Raw genomic sequence first — 14,250 nt, forward strand, 5'->3', positions numbered from 1 at the left:
ACTGAAACAACACTTTGTAAGACAGGACTGGAATGTGGGACCTCTGTGGTGCACACTTACCCCTGCTGCTGGTACTTGTGATGTGGTTGGACATGCTGGAAGACTGTAGTTCAGTTCCTAATGTGGGGTAAATTCCAGTAGGGTCAGTCAATATCTATACCAGCGCACTGAAGTATCTCTGTGAACATGTGGATGGAGGAACTCTGCTGGCACCTCTGGAGCTAGTGGCATCTTATCCAGAGTATATTCACACCCCTTATACTTCTGTGCTGGTTGCACAGACACCTTACAGGGCCATTAATGCTTATGCATAAAAGAGTAGATGAGAATTGTACTTTTCAGTTGACACAAAGGCAGTGGTGGCTTTACAGTTAGCCTGCTCCTGCCAAGTTGAGAAATGGTGGCTTTCCATGTTTACTGGTGGTAATCTGGCATTTCCTTGGAGATCTGTACTGGAAAGGGAGGCATCTAATGGAGCTCTGGTTTTGGGTGGCATTTTTAGGCTGTAGTTTTTCATACCACTAAGAAGAAAATATCTGCTCAGATAGAAACAGTTTGTGGTGATGTTTGAAACTTATATTGGTCATGGTTTGGGTACACATCTAAGCCTGTGTTATCTGTATCTCAGAAGCCCCTCGCACCTAGCAGAGGGCATAGATTGCACTGATCACTGCCTAATCTTACCTTCTCCCTTCCTATCCAGAGGCTTTTCTTCCAATCCCCTTTCCAAGAGACTGAGTGGAGTGGAAGGCTGGTGGGGATCTCCTGGCAGCAGCTGTCCTATTCCTCAGTTCCTTACCCATTCAGGAGAATCCTAGGCCAGTTTAGAGCTCTTGCTGTTCAAGTCAATTAAAACCTTGGTCTCCCAGTGCTCCTGTCCTATTTAGATGTTTCTGGACTCTCCTGCCCTGTTTCCCTGGCCCACCAGCTATTCTGCTGTTGCATGGTGGGGAGGAGGGGAGGAGAGACAATCTGAATAAGTCATTTTTGTTTCCAAACTGCTTGAAAATCCTGGATGCAAACAACCCAGGGTGAAGGGCCAGCCACAAACATCCATGTTCTCATGAAACAGTCTCTTCTGCAGGCTGTTTGCTATCATCTCACCATTACCATACTTACCTGCATGGCGTGTTACACCTTGGTCTAGTAACAGTGACACTGGACAGTGTGGACAGTCAGAAATTCAAGGACAGACCTATGTCCCCATTGCATTGGTTAGTTGTGTTTGAGGTTAGGCTCAACTTAGAAGAGCCAGATGGCTTAACCTAGTTCCATCTATCTTGCCTGTCAGGCCAGAGCTCAACTTTGAGTCATCTCCTCCCCCGGTCTCAACTTGGACCTGAATTTTCCTATGCGATGAACCAGCTGTCACCTTCCTTGCAGAATGAACAATTTGGGGTCTGGACCTGCAGCTTAAGACCCCAGCTTACACAGACATAAAGGAGTGAGGGATTTAGTTTTCACCTTACCTGTACCACCTGCACTGATCATCTTCTCTAGACCTGAGAAGATAGCTGAGCACTGCAGAAGCAGGTTCAGGATGAATCTTCTGCTGGAGATGTGTGTGTGGACTACAAAAGCTGGTGAAGTGCTTTGTCATACCTGTTGTGAAGATCTGTGGCCAGGCCTTAGCAACGCTTTCCAACCCTTGCCATGGGAATGTGATGCTCTCCCCTCTCCAGTAAACAACTGCTTCCCTCTGCCTGAGAATGGCTGGAGCAAATGAGTATGCATGGGGCTGTGGGCAGAAACAGCAGCAATAATGTCTCTGTGGGATGCATGGGAGAGCAGGTTTCCTGGCATGGACCTTTATCCACATGCTGCTCTGGATCTTGCAGGATTTGGGCAGCCCTATTGATAGACATTATGTGTTTTAATGGTTGTGGCATGGCTGCAATCAGGCTGGGCACCAGACGCTGTTCATGCCATGCTCTGTTGATACTGGGAAGGAATATCACTTCTGGGCTTCTCATTTTCCCTCCTGGCTCTCTGTTTTACTTGACAAGCATAATCTGCCCATGCTTCTTACATATATTAGGGAAAGGAGGGAATGGGGAACAAAGAGGTTGTGTGTGAGAACCTACACAAGATCAAGGTCTATAAGCACCATGGAGAGGTGGCTTCAAAAAGGGGTTAAAAAATCAGAATCATCTTAAAGAGCAAACATTTAGGGAGCAGAAGAATTCTCATGTGGTATAAGTTTCCTGAAGATATGTTTTAGGCATCATTCTTGTATGTGACAGATGCCCCAGAGAAAGGGCCGTGCCTTACCCCTGCTCTGGACATGGATGCTGGCAAGAAAAACAAGGCATTTTTTGACATCATGTGTGATTGGGAAAGGGACTGTGCAATGAATAAATTAAAGGCACACAAGTAAAGCTGTGTTGTCATGACAACCAAATAGCTTCTATTGTTCCACAAGGAGTGTTATTACTTACTGCCCCTTGTAGGATAATTAATTAATCCTCAGACATCCTTTTGGGAGCAATGGCCCTGGTGCTGGGGCTGGGCAGGCTGAGGAGAGCCCCCAGCTCTCCTGTGTCTTGCCCTGGGGCTCTTAGTGCCTGCTGGCTGTGTGATGGCAGGGAGCAAGTGCTATCAGTGGTTAGCTGTTTCATGATTCCAGAGGTTGTTTTCCACACAAGTCCAGCTGGAGATGGAGGAATACAGCTTCAATCATGATCTAAAGAGCACTCCTTGCCTTCACTCGCATAGGAAATGTATTCCCAAAGTGATGATGTAGTGACATTTCAATCCTGGAGGATACAGGACTCTCTACAAAGGCAACACAGTTAAGTCTTTATGCTGGAAGTTCCCAGACACTCTGATATACAGAATGCTTTCCAGCTGCCTGCACATGCTGTGTATTTCCTGCAAATTTGATGCACCTCTATGTCCTTGAAGGTCGTGCCCAGATATTCCTCAGAAGATGGAGTCATGAGAGCGTGCAGAATGTTCTTGGATATAGTACTGGCTTTGTAGTGGTCTCCCAGTGATGAGGGACCAAAACTACTACTAAGAGAAATGGCACCTTGTTCATCATAGCTGCTGCCTGTGTGTGGTCAGCCGTATGTTCAAGCTCACCTGCTAGAGTAATGCTTTATTACTGCAAACTCCTCTTAGCCCTGCTAAGCAACGCTGAGCTGCAACCTCCTTTCTTGTCAGTGATTAGAAGGATTATTTGGGGAGTGACATCACTTGAAATGCCTGGGAAAAGATGCCAGGGGCCAGGCCAAATAGGTATTGGGGAGGGCATGTTTGACTGACAGACCCTCTGGGAAGTGCTGATCCATGAAGATGAAAAGTCTAGCTGGGAGTCTTTTCATATCCTGTACAAATTTGCAAGTTGGGGATTTAAAGGCAGTCTGCAAAGAGGAATATCTTCATAATAATGTTCAGTAGCTCAGATCTGCATAGAATGGAAGGATGGTATATCCTAGTTCTCCTTAAAGGAAATTAGCTGGATGAGTTATCTGCTGAATGACATTTTGCTACAGATGGTTGATTGCAATAAGCATGGAACACATGCAGGTATTTATAGATGCTCATTGATGCACAGTGGCACTTGGACAGTGCTGTGTTCAGAGCTCTTTAGTATGGTACCAAGGTTATTGGGGAGCCTATTAGTACTTCTGACCCACGAAAATGAAGAGCACTGGCAGTGTGAACCTCAAGACACCCTGCAGCTGAAGCAGCATGCAGGCTTCTGTCCTTGTTGTATATGGTTTGAGTATTGCCCAAAGTCACTGTCACCTTAGTGGTCTGCTTCAACCAACCTGCTTTGGTGGATCCTATTCTGATGGTATCCAGTACCAATGGCTTCAGAAGGAGCTGGAAGTCTTTCCCCACTCCTATATGTCCTTTCAGCACACAGCTGAGGACTAGCCTGTTCAGGGTATATTGTACTTGCTCTGTGGTGGGACAAGAGGTTAATACTTCCAGCTGCAGCCTTGCCTCTCTCTAGGTAATCTCTGGGGATGTATTTTTCTAATACCTGACAGTACAGATTCAAGCATTGATGAACTATTTCAATAAGAAGAACAACAGAAGTTCTGTATGCATTTGAAATACGAGATGGTTCCCCTTCATAACGCTTCAATTTTCGTGCCCTATGATCTGTGCAGTTTAAACCTGCTCTCTCCCGCATATCTGCACACCGTAGACAGCTTGGAGCATCCAGCCATGTAGTTGTGATTTCTTTGTGGCTCCTATAATTTATTCATCCCAAGATGCTCTCCTACATCTGCAATAACATCGTTTCAGTTTGTATAGCACTAGCTTTAAAGTTTTATAAACCTGATGACAAGTTGAAAAGTTACAAAAGGATTGTTGTAAAGGGATAGCGCAAGAAATAACGCTATCAAACACAAATGTTTGCAGGAATGTACGCATTAAAAGGACTGCCTGTGGGATTGGCAATACCTTTTGCAGTGCAGATAGGTTAGAGGTTGGTGCAGGATGCTTGGCAGAGCTGGCCTTGATGCTTCATTGCTTCCTGCTCCCTACTCATGTATGACCTGTTGTCATGCTACTGTCTTGTCAGAACAACTGCACTTGCACTGGCATAATGTCTGTTATTTCCCAACTTCCCAAAGCTTGCTTGAAATATAAACTGGCTTGTTTGGTAAAGAAGTTTTCCCTGTTTGAGAGATGTAAAACACATCCCAAGACAGAGATGAGCAGCAAGGGTTTTAAATTGGCTTTTATCTCAAAAGAAAGTGAATCAGGTTGTTTGTAAGGGTAATCTTGACCAGGACAGTTATGCCATCATCAATGGGCATCACTCTTCTCATTACATCAAATTCCCCTTCTATTAATTAGTCATGCTTGAGATAGCCTTTGTGGTGGAATCTGTCCTGATCAGGCTTTAGAGTTCTGTTTTCACTGAAATATGAATAAGCACCAATTAGTTGAATTTCAATTCCAGTTTAACTCATGCACAGTAATATGTGTGCTTGACTGCTGTATGCTGGGTGTATTTGATGAAAGAAGGCAGTGTGGATGGCTAGGCTCCATGAGAGGCTTTCTTTGGTACCAAACACACCAAACACAGCAACCTCTTAGGCTCTATATTCTCCTTTTCAGAGCTCTTTGCCTTTGGACCTTTTCAGGAAAGGAGAAGGGAAAGGCAGAAGAATATATATCCATGTGAATTGTTGATCTGGAGGCATGATGTCCAATCTATTCTCAAACTGTTCTGACAATCAAATTGTGTATGCAAAATGCTGGTTTCCTTGGGGCTGATGCTGCTTTGGCAGTAGCCTGTGAGGACCCTCAGCATACCCTCTGTACGCTTGCAATAATGGATATAAACAACATCACTGCACTAAGCCCCTGAAAAGCATTTTCCATTGGTATAGATGTTTGGAGCTTTAAAAATCAAGATTTTTTAAGAAGAGGCTTCTACTATTGTACTGTATCTATACTACCATATATTTTTTTCAAATACATTAGCATTTCTCTTATTCTTAACTGAGAGTGTTCTGTTTTGTTGTCATCCCTTTTCAGTGGAGAAATGACATACAGATATTTCCCAGTCAGTCTATTCTATGTCCCTGGGTGTCTAAAGGTTTTTAAAAAGCAAAGGTTAAAGCATCTAAATCCTACAGTCAGAGGTTTCTGGAGTTATATGCTATGAGATATAAGTATGACATGACACTTCAGTGCTGTAAATGTTTCCATGTAGCCTAAGGTATCTCCAGCCCTGTGATACTGTGGTATCTACACTGAACCTGTGTGTATACATTACATCTTGGTATTTAAGGCTGCTGAATATTGGAGAATACCAAAAACTTGGTGAAACCAAGAGGAAGTTTTGATAATAAGCTGTAATGGTACTGCAGGAACTATAGTCCTGTTGTATTGCTGTAGGTTTCTGGGATGGTAGTGTGGCAGGTAGCAAAGGATGCTGCAGAGCCTCGGTGCTGGAGAAGAGCCAGATCCTATAGTGTGGCATGGTACGACTGGTAAGCTCTAACTTAGGGTGAGATATCCCCAGGCTCTGTGCTGGCATGGACAGGTAGGGGTTATATGCTTTTTTCTTGTGCTAGGACCTTCTGTGAGCTTTGATGTAAACTAAGGTATTGCAAACATACAGCTGAGATGGAAGGTTTCTTCACAGCTGACAAGTGTTTGCACCTTCCTCTGCCAATGACTGCTTCAGTACAACTTAAGTCTTGCAGATGCTGTCACCCCAAGTCCTGGTGTACAGGGCTGCAGTGCATTGGATGGTTGTTTGCTTAGGAAATCAAACATTGGAAGTTCTGTACATGTACATGAAGAGGAGAGTTACCAGGAGATGCAGAGGGCAGTCCAACACAATGGTTGTGTGCAGTGTCCTATGCATACTGTTATCAACTACTTACAGTCACCTCGGTGACCTTCTCATGTCTCTCTTTCTCCAGCAATAGGAAGTAGCTTGTGCATAAACATACAACCACTTGGCTAGTGGAAGGAAAGCAGCATCATCTTGATGCTTTCCCTCTGCTAGAGGGATGTTTGGAGAAACAAAACATAGCTTTAGCAGGGTGGAGAATAATCTCCAAACCTCTCTAGACATAGCAGCTTTGAGCTGGTCCCTTTTGCAGGCAGGAGATGCCACTGCTTGCTCTGTGGCTCATATAGATATATGGGAAGAGTAGAAATTGACTGAACTTCTAGAAACATCTTTGCAGCAGAGCAGATGTCAGGGACCCATCTTATCTGCCATTGCTAGATCTTAGGTTGTTTTGTCTATCCTTGCAATGGTGACACCCTGCGACTGCTGAGGCTCTTATATAGTCTAAAAAGACCAGAATTGGGTGTGGATATGTGCTCACTGTATTGTGCTTTTCTTTGACAGAAATCCAACAGATTATGCTGAAGGATCCCTCTAACTAAGGTAGTGCATGAGGACAAGTAAAGCATCTGGCCTCAGGGGTGCTCTGCAGTGTGATGGTAGAGGTGTGTGGGTGCTTAAATTTATATAACCAGTGATCCTCTTTCTGCCCCAAAGACAAGAATGGTCTTTGCACGAGAGGGTAGAGCCTTGCACAGAATAGTTAGAATAAAACAAAGCTGTGAAAAGGCCTGAAGTGCTCCCCATCCTTTGGTTCTGAAATTGGTTGCAAACAGATGAGATTGTCCTGGCTTAAAAAGGAGAAAATAGGTCAGTGTGACTCATGTGTCAATATTTACTGCATTTTGGGCAACTTGCAGAAGGGAAAAATCTTATCTGTCTTCCATAATATTTCACAGATTATCCCATTCCCATGACAAAATTCTCCCTATGCCCTTGGTCCTGGTGTTGCTTGGCTGCAGAGACAGCCCAGTAAATTCACTACATCTTTGAGGCAAGTTGCTAAGTAACAACCCAAAGATCACCATAGAGTTTCTTCAAATGCCATGACCAGCTGAAAGCACCAGGAATTCCATCTGAGACACAGGTCTCAAGGACTTGGTGCATGTGTAGCCTGGTAAAGCAGCAGTCCTGCCAGGTCTTTACCATTGTACTGCCTGGAGGTGTCCTCGTGTGGGAGGGGACACCTTTATCCCTTCCCCTATAAAGGGGTCTCCTATGCTTGTGCTGCAGGGCTCTGATGCTTTGAACATTAATGATGTCCTTGAATGAATGTCCTTGTTGGCTCAATTGAATGATTTTGCCATGTACATAGACCATTAGATGGTAAACTCTGGAAACCTAGCTGAAAAAAGCTCTCTGTTGAAGAAAGACTGTGAACTGCTGGACTAGAGAATGTGTCTCTGCCTCTGAGGCTTTCTATTCTACAATGCTTGTTCCTTCCTAGGCATCTTGCAGCATTCACATGATATTTTAATGGGAGAATTTCCAGAAATCTTTTTGTCTGCATAACTGGAAAGTCTTGGTTATGGGAAAGCTGTTGGGTAGACTGGCTGATTCCTAGCCTAGACCTCGATGTCTTCAGCACAAATAAAAAGTGGTGGCAATGCTTGCTATAAATGATTCCCCCTGTGTATCTATCCATGATGCTGTTATCCCTAAGAAGCAGCTTTTGAAGTCCTCCAGTATCACCAGTTCAAGCCTCAGGAGGGCTGAGTCAACCCTGCTCCAGTGCTGAGAAGCAGAGTTCACACGTTTTGCTCACTAGGCAATTTCCCAAATGAGAGCATCTCTGTGCTCTCACTGAAGAGGCTAAGTTCACTCTGCATTTGGTTAGGTGACTCCACCCCATGGCAGGAAAGAAGTCATGTTGGAGAGGATGAGAGTCCATGGCTATGTAGTTTGCAGCATGCTTTCAGCTGAACACTGCTATGTATTGCAGTGCTCCATCTGTTTCTGTATCAGCCAAGTTATCTTTAGATCTGAACCTGTCAGTGTTGTATGGTGGTGGTATGAACTGCTTCAGCTTGCACCCTGGCATTCCTGTAGTAGTTAGAATTGCTACTGCAGCAAACTTTGCCCAGGATAAAAATGTCATATTTTCTTTTCTTTTCCTGCTTAAGTTTTATTCAGGTTTTTACACAGGCAGAACTCCCACAACCTTTATATATATTTTTTTATATATATATTAAAAAGCTGCCAGTATTTGAGAGCAATGTTCCAAACTGCCACCTGTTTCAGTAGCAATACTGCAGCATTGGAGAGAATTACTGCAGAATGTTGAAGTATCTTCCCACAAGTGAAACCTTCATATGGTTTGACTGAAAACCAAATTAGATGCTGAGAATCTGACCTTCTGACATCTTGTCATATATACATTTAAAGCATCTAGCAGTAGAGAGTGTATGTGCGCAAGAGTGCCAGTGCCTCAATATAGAACTGAAATCCAAATACAAGTGTGTGCGTGTGGTGTTGCTATTTGAATATGTAAATAAATGCGGCTATATATAGCTCTATATGTTATGTACATGTTAAGTGAAGGTGGCAGATATGACAGCTGAATAGCTTTGCTGTTTCTGAATGCTGGTAGAAGCTCCCTGCATGCTCCCTACCTCTCGTGCTTGCTCTTACCCCTCTCAGCCTTTTTTCCATCACATTTTTCAGGCCTCTGGAGAAGACTGTGTGTGGGGACAGGAGTTGTTAATATTCTGAGTCTGTGCTGAGTTGCTAGGCTACAGAGGAAAATGAACATTCAAGGAAAAGGGATGGTAAAAGGAAGAGGATCTGCTGAGCTGTTTGGAGATCCAGAAAGGTCCTTCAGTCAGACAGAAGGGATCTTTTAGGGCAAGGAAAGTGTTCATGCATGTGGGGTGAAACGTGGGTAGTTTCTGCTGCCTGACACAAGTAGAGTCTGAGGTCAGCTTCAGCCAGAAAAATGGCAGAGGAAGGAGTAAAAGGCAAGATGCACTGGCCTCTTCTATGTTACTGCTTGCAAGGTATGCACAACTGGCCTTCTAGTGTCTGTGCCAGGGTGCAGTGGGTCACCAGGTTGGAGTATTCCCTCTTTGCAGGGTGTGCTGAGCTCCCATCTGAAGCTCTAGTGAAGGGGGAAGCAAACCCAAAACACTCACTGCTCACAGGTTGAACCTCATCTCCCTTTTCCGCTGCAGCAAAATGCTATCACAGTATCTCCTTTAACTTCAGTGTGACTGCAGAGGAAGGCAGCCATTGACTTGTACTCCCCTGTCCATCCCCTTTAATGCATTCCTAGGTCATGGATACCCTGTTATCCATAAAGAGTTTGCAGCTAAGGTTCAACAGGGCTTGAGGTTTTACAATACACAAGCTCCTGTCCAAGCCTACTTTTCCTGAATCTTAGTCTAGTTCCTGAACACAAAGTCTCTTCATTTTCAACTGTCCCCCCATGAATGAGTGTCAGGTATTTAGCTGTACAGGCTGTGAGCCATCAGACCTACATTGTGTCTACTTTTCTGGAAGGATGGTGTTGCCCTATGCTCCTACTCCTTTCCACCAGGTTTCTGTACCCTCTCAGCATTACTGGCTGTATCAGAACCCTCAGAAAAATCAAATACTGCTTTTGGGTATTTTTATTATCTGGATACTTTATTTACCGAGCTTGCATGGGCTCCCTGCCAACAACTTTCAGCCAGCTCTGCAAATAGAGCTCCTTGGCTCCAGGACTGTTGGTCCTGGTACTGCAGAGAGCACTCACTCAGCATGGACAGAGACTGCAGCTTGTTCTCTGCTATCCAGTTGGCTGTGAAGTCAAAGTCTGCTTGCTTGTGGACCTCCACAGCCTGCTGAAATCTCCTTTTGCTTCATGCGTCCTGTAATAAGCTTGACTTGTTCAGCAGAAACAGGAGTGTTTCATACAGCTGCCTTTTGAATGCTATTGTCAGTAAACTACAGTGCACCCATCCATCAGGTTTATGAACCTGCAGCAAAGACTCGGGTTGCTAAAGTGGGGGAATGATAATATGGGCCATATTGTATTCACTGCTGCTGGTGGCAGCCTGGATTGGTTTCTTTGGCTTTATCCTGACTTACCCAAGGGCAGACTAAGCCATGGATGGAGACAGAGGTAGATTGAGGGACCACAGATATGGCTATGCAGAATACTCCTATATAGAAGCAGTCACCCCAGATCTACAATCGGATCTCTGCAGGCAGGAGTCTTAGGGTTTTCAAGTGCCATAAGTTGCATCCAGTTTATTTGGTCTTGTTGAAAAGTAGGTCTTGCTTTTCAAAGTACAGGGCTGTTATTCTTTACCCTTTGGAGACCAGCCTTGACCTAACTGTTCTATTGCCAGAAATAGATCTTACTCTTCCGCACTTCACCATCTTATCTGCTTATGCCCTGTTATCCTTCCTGCATGTTCCAACTTTGCTTTCTACAGGAAATAAACCCATTGTGTTTGGTCAAGCCTATCTGTGCCAGCCTAGTTGAGGTGATCTGCTCAGGACACGTTAATTGTTTTGCATCATTTAAAGGATTTGTTAGACTCTGGCTACCTCCTGGGCAATGATGTCTTTGTGACAGTTTTCAGAACCTGGAATGTCAAGCTTTCCTTCCCCAAGTTAAAACAGTGTCTTTAAATTACTGCATGTCTTGATAATTGTTGCAGACAGCCTCATGGTTTCAGTGCTAGAGCTGTGTATACAGCATTTTGTTCACCATATATTGTAGTATCGCTTCATTCATAACATGATTCTTTACTTATACAGCCCTAAAACTGCATTGGTGGTCTTGACTGCTACAGGGAATTACAAGCTTTATTTATTTATTTGCTTACTTTCCCCAGGGAGAAAAAGTCATTTCTATTCATTACACACTTAGCACTTGCCCAGAGATGTGGGGATCCCAGACTGCAGCATGGAGGCAAGTTAGAATCAGTGTCTTCTTTTTACAGATAAGAGAAAATGAGGCATAGGTGAAAGTGCCCGAAGTCTTCTACAGGATTAGCATTAAGTGAGGTGAAATTGATACCCAGAGGTGTTTTCTAAATTTCCTAGTTCCAGTGGGATACTAAACCCCTTAACTGCTTTGATTCCACATTCCTCCAGCCTTTTTCCCCCATAATCTCTACTAGTCAGTGTCTGTGTGGAGGGCTGCAGAACCTATCCTGCTTGAGGCAGAGTCTGACTTGATTGGTGTCCAGTAAAGCTCTTGGCAAGGTAGAGGGGATGTTTCATTTAAATATGAGAGATACAGAGGAGTGAAAAGTTCTGGGAATGTTTTGGAGAAATTACACTTTTCCATTTCCAGGTTGCTCCTGCTAGAAAACCTATTGAGTTTTAATCTCTTGAAGTGAGCATCTCAGCAAGCAAGAAGTAAGAAAATCACCACCAGGTGAAAGTTTTCCGATGATACATGCAGAGGCTGTGAAGCCCCTTTGGAAAAGTTTAAGGAGCATCCCTGGTCTCCTAGCATCACCTTTCCCTTGACATGATACAGTTTTCTCCCCCTGTCCTTCTGAGGGCTTTAGAAGCTGATATCTTCACTAGTCACTGTTCAAATGTCTCACTCAAATTTAATTTACTCTATTAGGCTAGTTGTTGCATGTTTAATTAAATGCAAAGTGATTATTAAAAACATTTTTAGCTTTAATGGCTGTGTATTAGATATGCCAATATGTGTATGCAGGAGGACACTTGTGATATGCTGTAAGGCAGTAAGGGTGTCGCTGAGAAAGCTCAAAAAGATGAGTTGGGAGAGGGGAAAAGAGGTGGGATGCAGATGCCAGCTCTGTCCTGTGACTTCTGGGTGTGCAGAAGGCAGCTGTGGAGCAACTAGGTTAGTGCAGGCAAACAGTGGAAAGTAGAGGTGGTCTTTCTGAAGAAATTACTCAGCTGGGGATTTGCTGCCGGAACTCCCGCTTTTTAAAGTGAGCATCCTGTTTTTATCTCTCCTGGTATTACAATGAGTACTTAGCAGTTCCCAGCTCATCTAGGACAAGAGGGTAGTGTAAGCACTATTCCCTTTGACTTTCTGCCTGAAAACAGGTCAGATTCATGCACCACCTTTTAAAGGATTTAATGTCTAACTTTACTTCTCTAGCCCTACATGGCTGTCTGGACAAAGCATGGTTTTCTGTGCTGGTTTGGCATGGGAAGGCATTTCTTAAGTTACAATGAGGTTTGGAGTGGAAATTAGCTAGTGATGCAGAAATTGGAAGATGAAACAATCCTGCTTTGGGGGTAGAATGGGCACTGGGTTTTGCTCAGCTTACAAGTTAGTGGACAGCCTAGGGAGGAGACCAGATCAGCAGCAATAGTGTGGAGTTGCTCACAGATTTTATGGCTTAAGAATAGAAACTGCTTGGCATTGTTTTCTAAGAGCTTGCTGAGGAAGATGTCATGCTGCAGGTGGTGATTTTGGGATTGCTGCCTGTAACGCTGAACAAGGTTGCTGTGTTGCATGTGCTCATAGAGCAGGTGATATTCATCCCTGTGCCCATCAGTTCTGGCTTCCTCCTCCTGACCTCCACTCCCACTATCACTGGGGCTGTTAAGCCGATGACATGTGGTGCTGCCTCCTGCTCAGATAAGGCATTGATATGCAGGCTGTGAAGTCTGAAAGTCTTGTCGTGGGCAGATAGTGCCCTTTTGGCTTAGGACCCATCTAGGTATGTCCTCTATCTCGCACCTGCAGGACCAGTGCCAACCCAGATGTTGCAGGGCTAAGGCATGGCAGGAGAGAAATAGGGCAACATAGTGATGCTTTGCTTGCACGGCCTCAGTTGTTGAGAATATAGCTGATACCTGTCCCAGTTTCTGGACATGCATTCAGCAATTAAACACATGCAAATTAATGCAAAAGTAGATCAGATTAGTGAAGGGAGCATCTCCATGCAAAGTACTTCTCAGGTCCTAAAGGAAATGAGTTCAAGAGCACGAAAACCTGCAGCACAGGAGGGCATAAAGTGATCCTAGAAGCTAACTTTTCCTGTCACCTTACATTACTGGCAGAGAGATTGCAGGTGGAAGATGCTCTTCCTGATGCCCAAGTCAGTGCTGACATCTCGTTATTCAAAAATCGGGAAGGTAGAAAGAAATTGTGGCTTGTGTGAAGCATAGGGAGAAGGACAGTGTCTAAAACAGTTGTCACTTTATGTATAACAGTTATGCAGAATATCAGACTTGTAAACTGGGCACTGGCTTGCACCAAAAGAGAAATTAAAAGCAGTATTTTGGCAGAATACTCTCCCCATGAAAAGTACAGAAAGTACAAGTGCTGCTGCCTCCTGCCCTTAGCAATGGTAAGAGTCTGAACAGACTTTGTGCTTAGAGCTGGAAAGATTGCCATCAGCTATTCACCTATGTCAGATTTACTGGTACTTGTTAAGGCCTGGGACCCATTGCTTCATCTGCATGGAAATGGACAACCCCTTATGAGGGCAAAGTAGGTTTTTCAGTGAGCTTGCTAAGGAAGAGCGGTGGCCCTCTTGCTCTGTCCTTTGTGTATTCTCCTGTACATTTCACACGGCTCCAATTCTTGGCCAGTGATTGCAGACACATCCTGTCTCCTCCCCTTGAATATAATTCCTCTTATTTCCCTACCCTCTCCTTAAAATGAAACATACTTGAGGACTACTTTGTCCTTTAATTTCTTTCTCAAGAATGACGGGAACAGAAGATGGTGTTTAATCATCAAAGAAGTTGAAGCCAGCAAACTGTTCATTAGTCTCTGGCAGTGGCAGCTTGGTTTTTACTAAGTCAGATGTTCCATTTTTCTCCTCCTTTCTGGAGCATCTTGGCTTTCCTAATGTTCTTTTTTGATCTTGGACAAGGAGACCATATGTCATTTGCTTATGGGGGGAAGGACTTCCATTTGGTCAACTCTCCAAAAGAAAGTGTTTTATCAAAGTCAGGGTGGAGGAGAAATGGGGAGG

General features: G+C 44.2%; 1 protein-coding gene across 2 annotated transcripts in view; it reads left to right on the top strand.

The window, feature by feature from the left end:
• LOC101869171 (gamma-aminobutyric acid type A receptor subunit theta) overlaps nt 1-14,250 on the top strand; it is a 69,931-nt gene that overhangs the window by 27,335 nt on the left and 28,346 nt on the right. The gene's annotated exons all lie outside the window — the stretch shown is intronic.

The sequence above is a fragment of the Melopsittacus undulatus genome, chromosome 6, assembly GCF_012275295.1.
Source record: "Melopsittacus undulatus isolate bMelUnd1 chromosome 6, bMelUnd1.mat.Z, whole genome shotgun sequence".
In the NCBI taxonomy this organism is placed as follows: domain Eukaryota; kingdom Metazoa; phylum Chordata; class Aves; order Psittaciformes; family Psittaculidae; genus Melopsittacus; species Melopsittacus undulatus.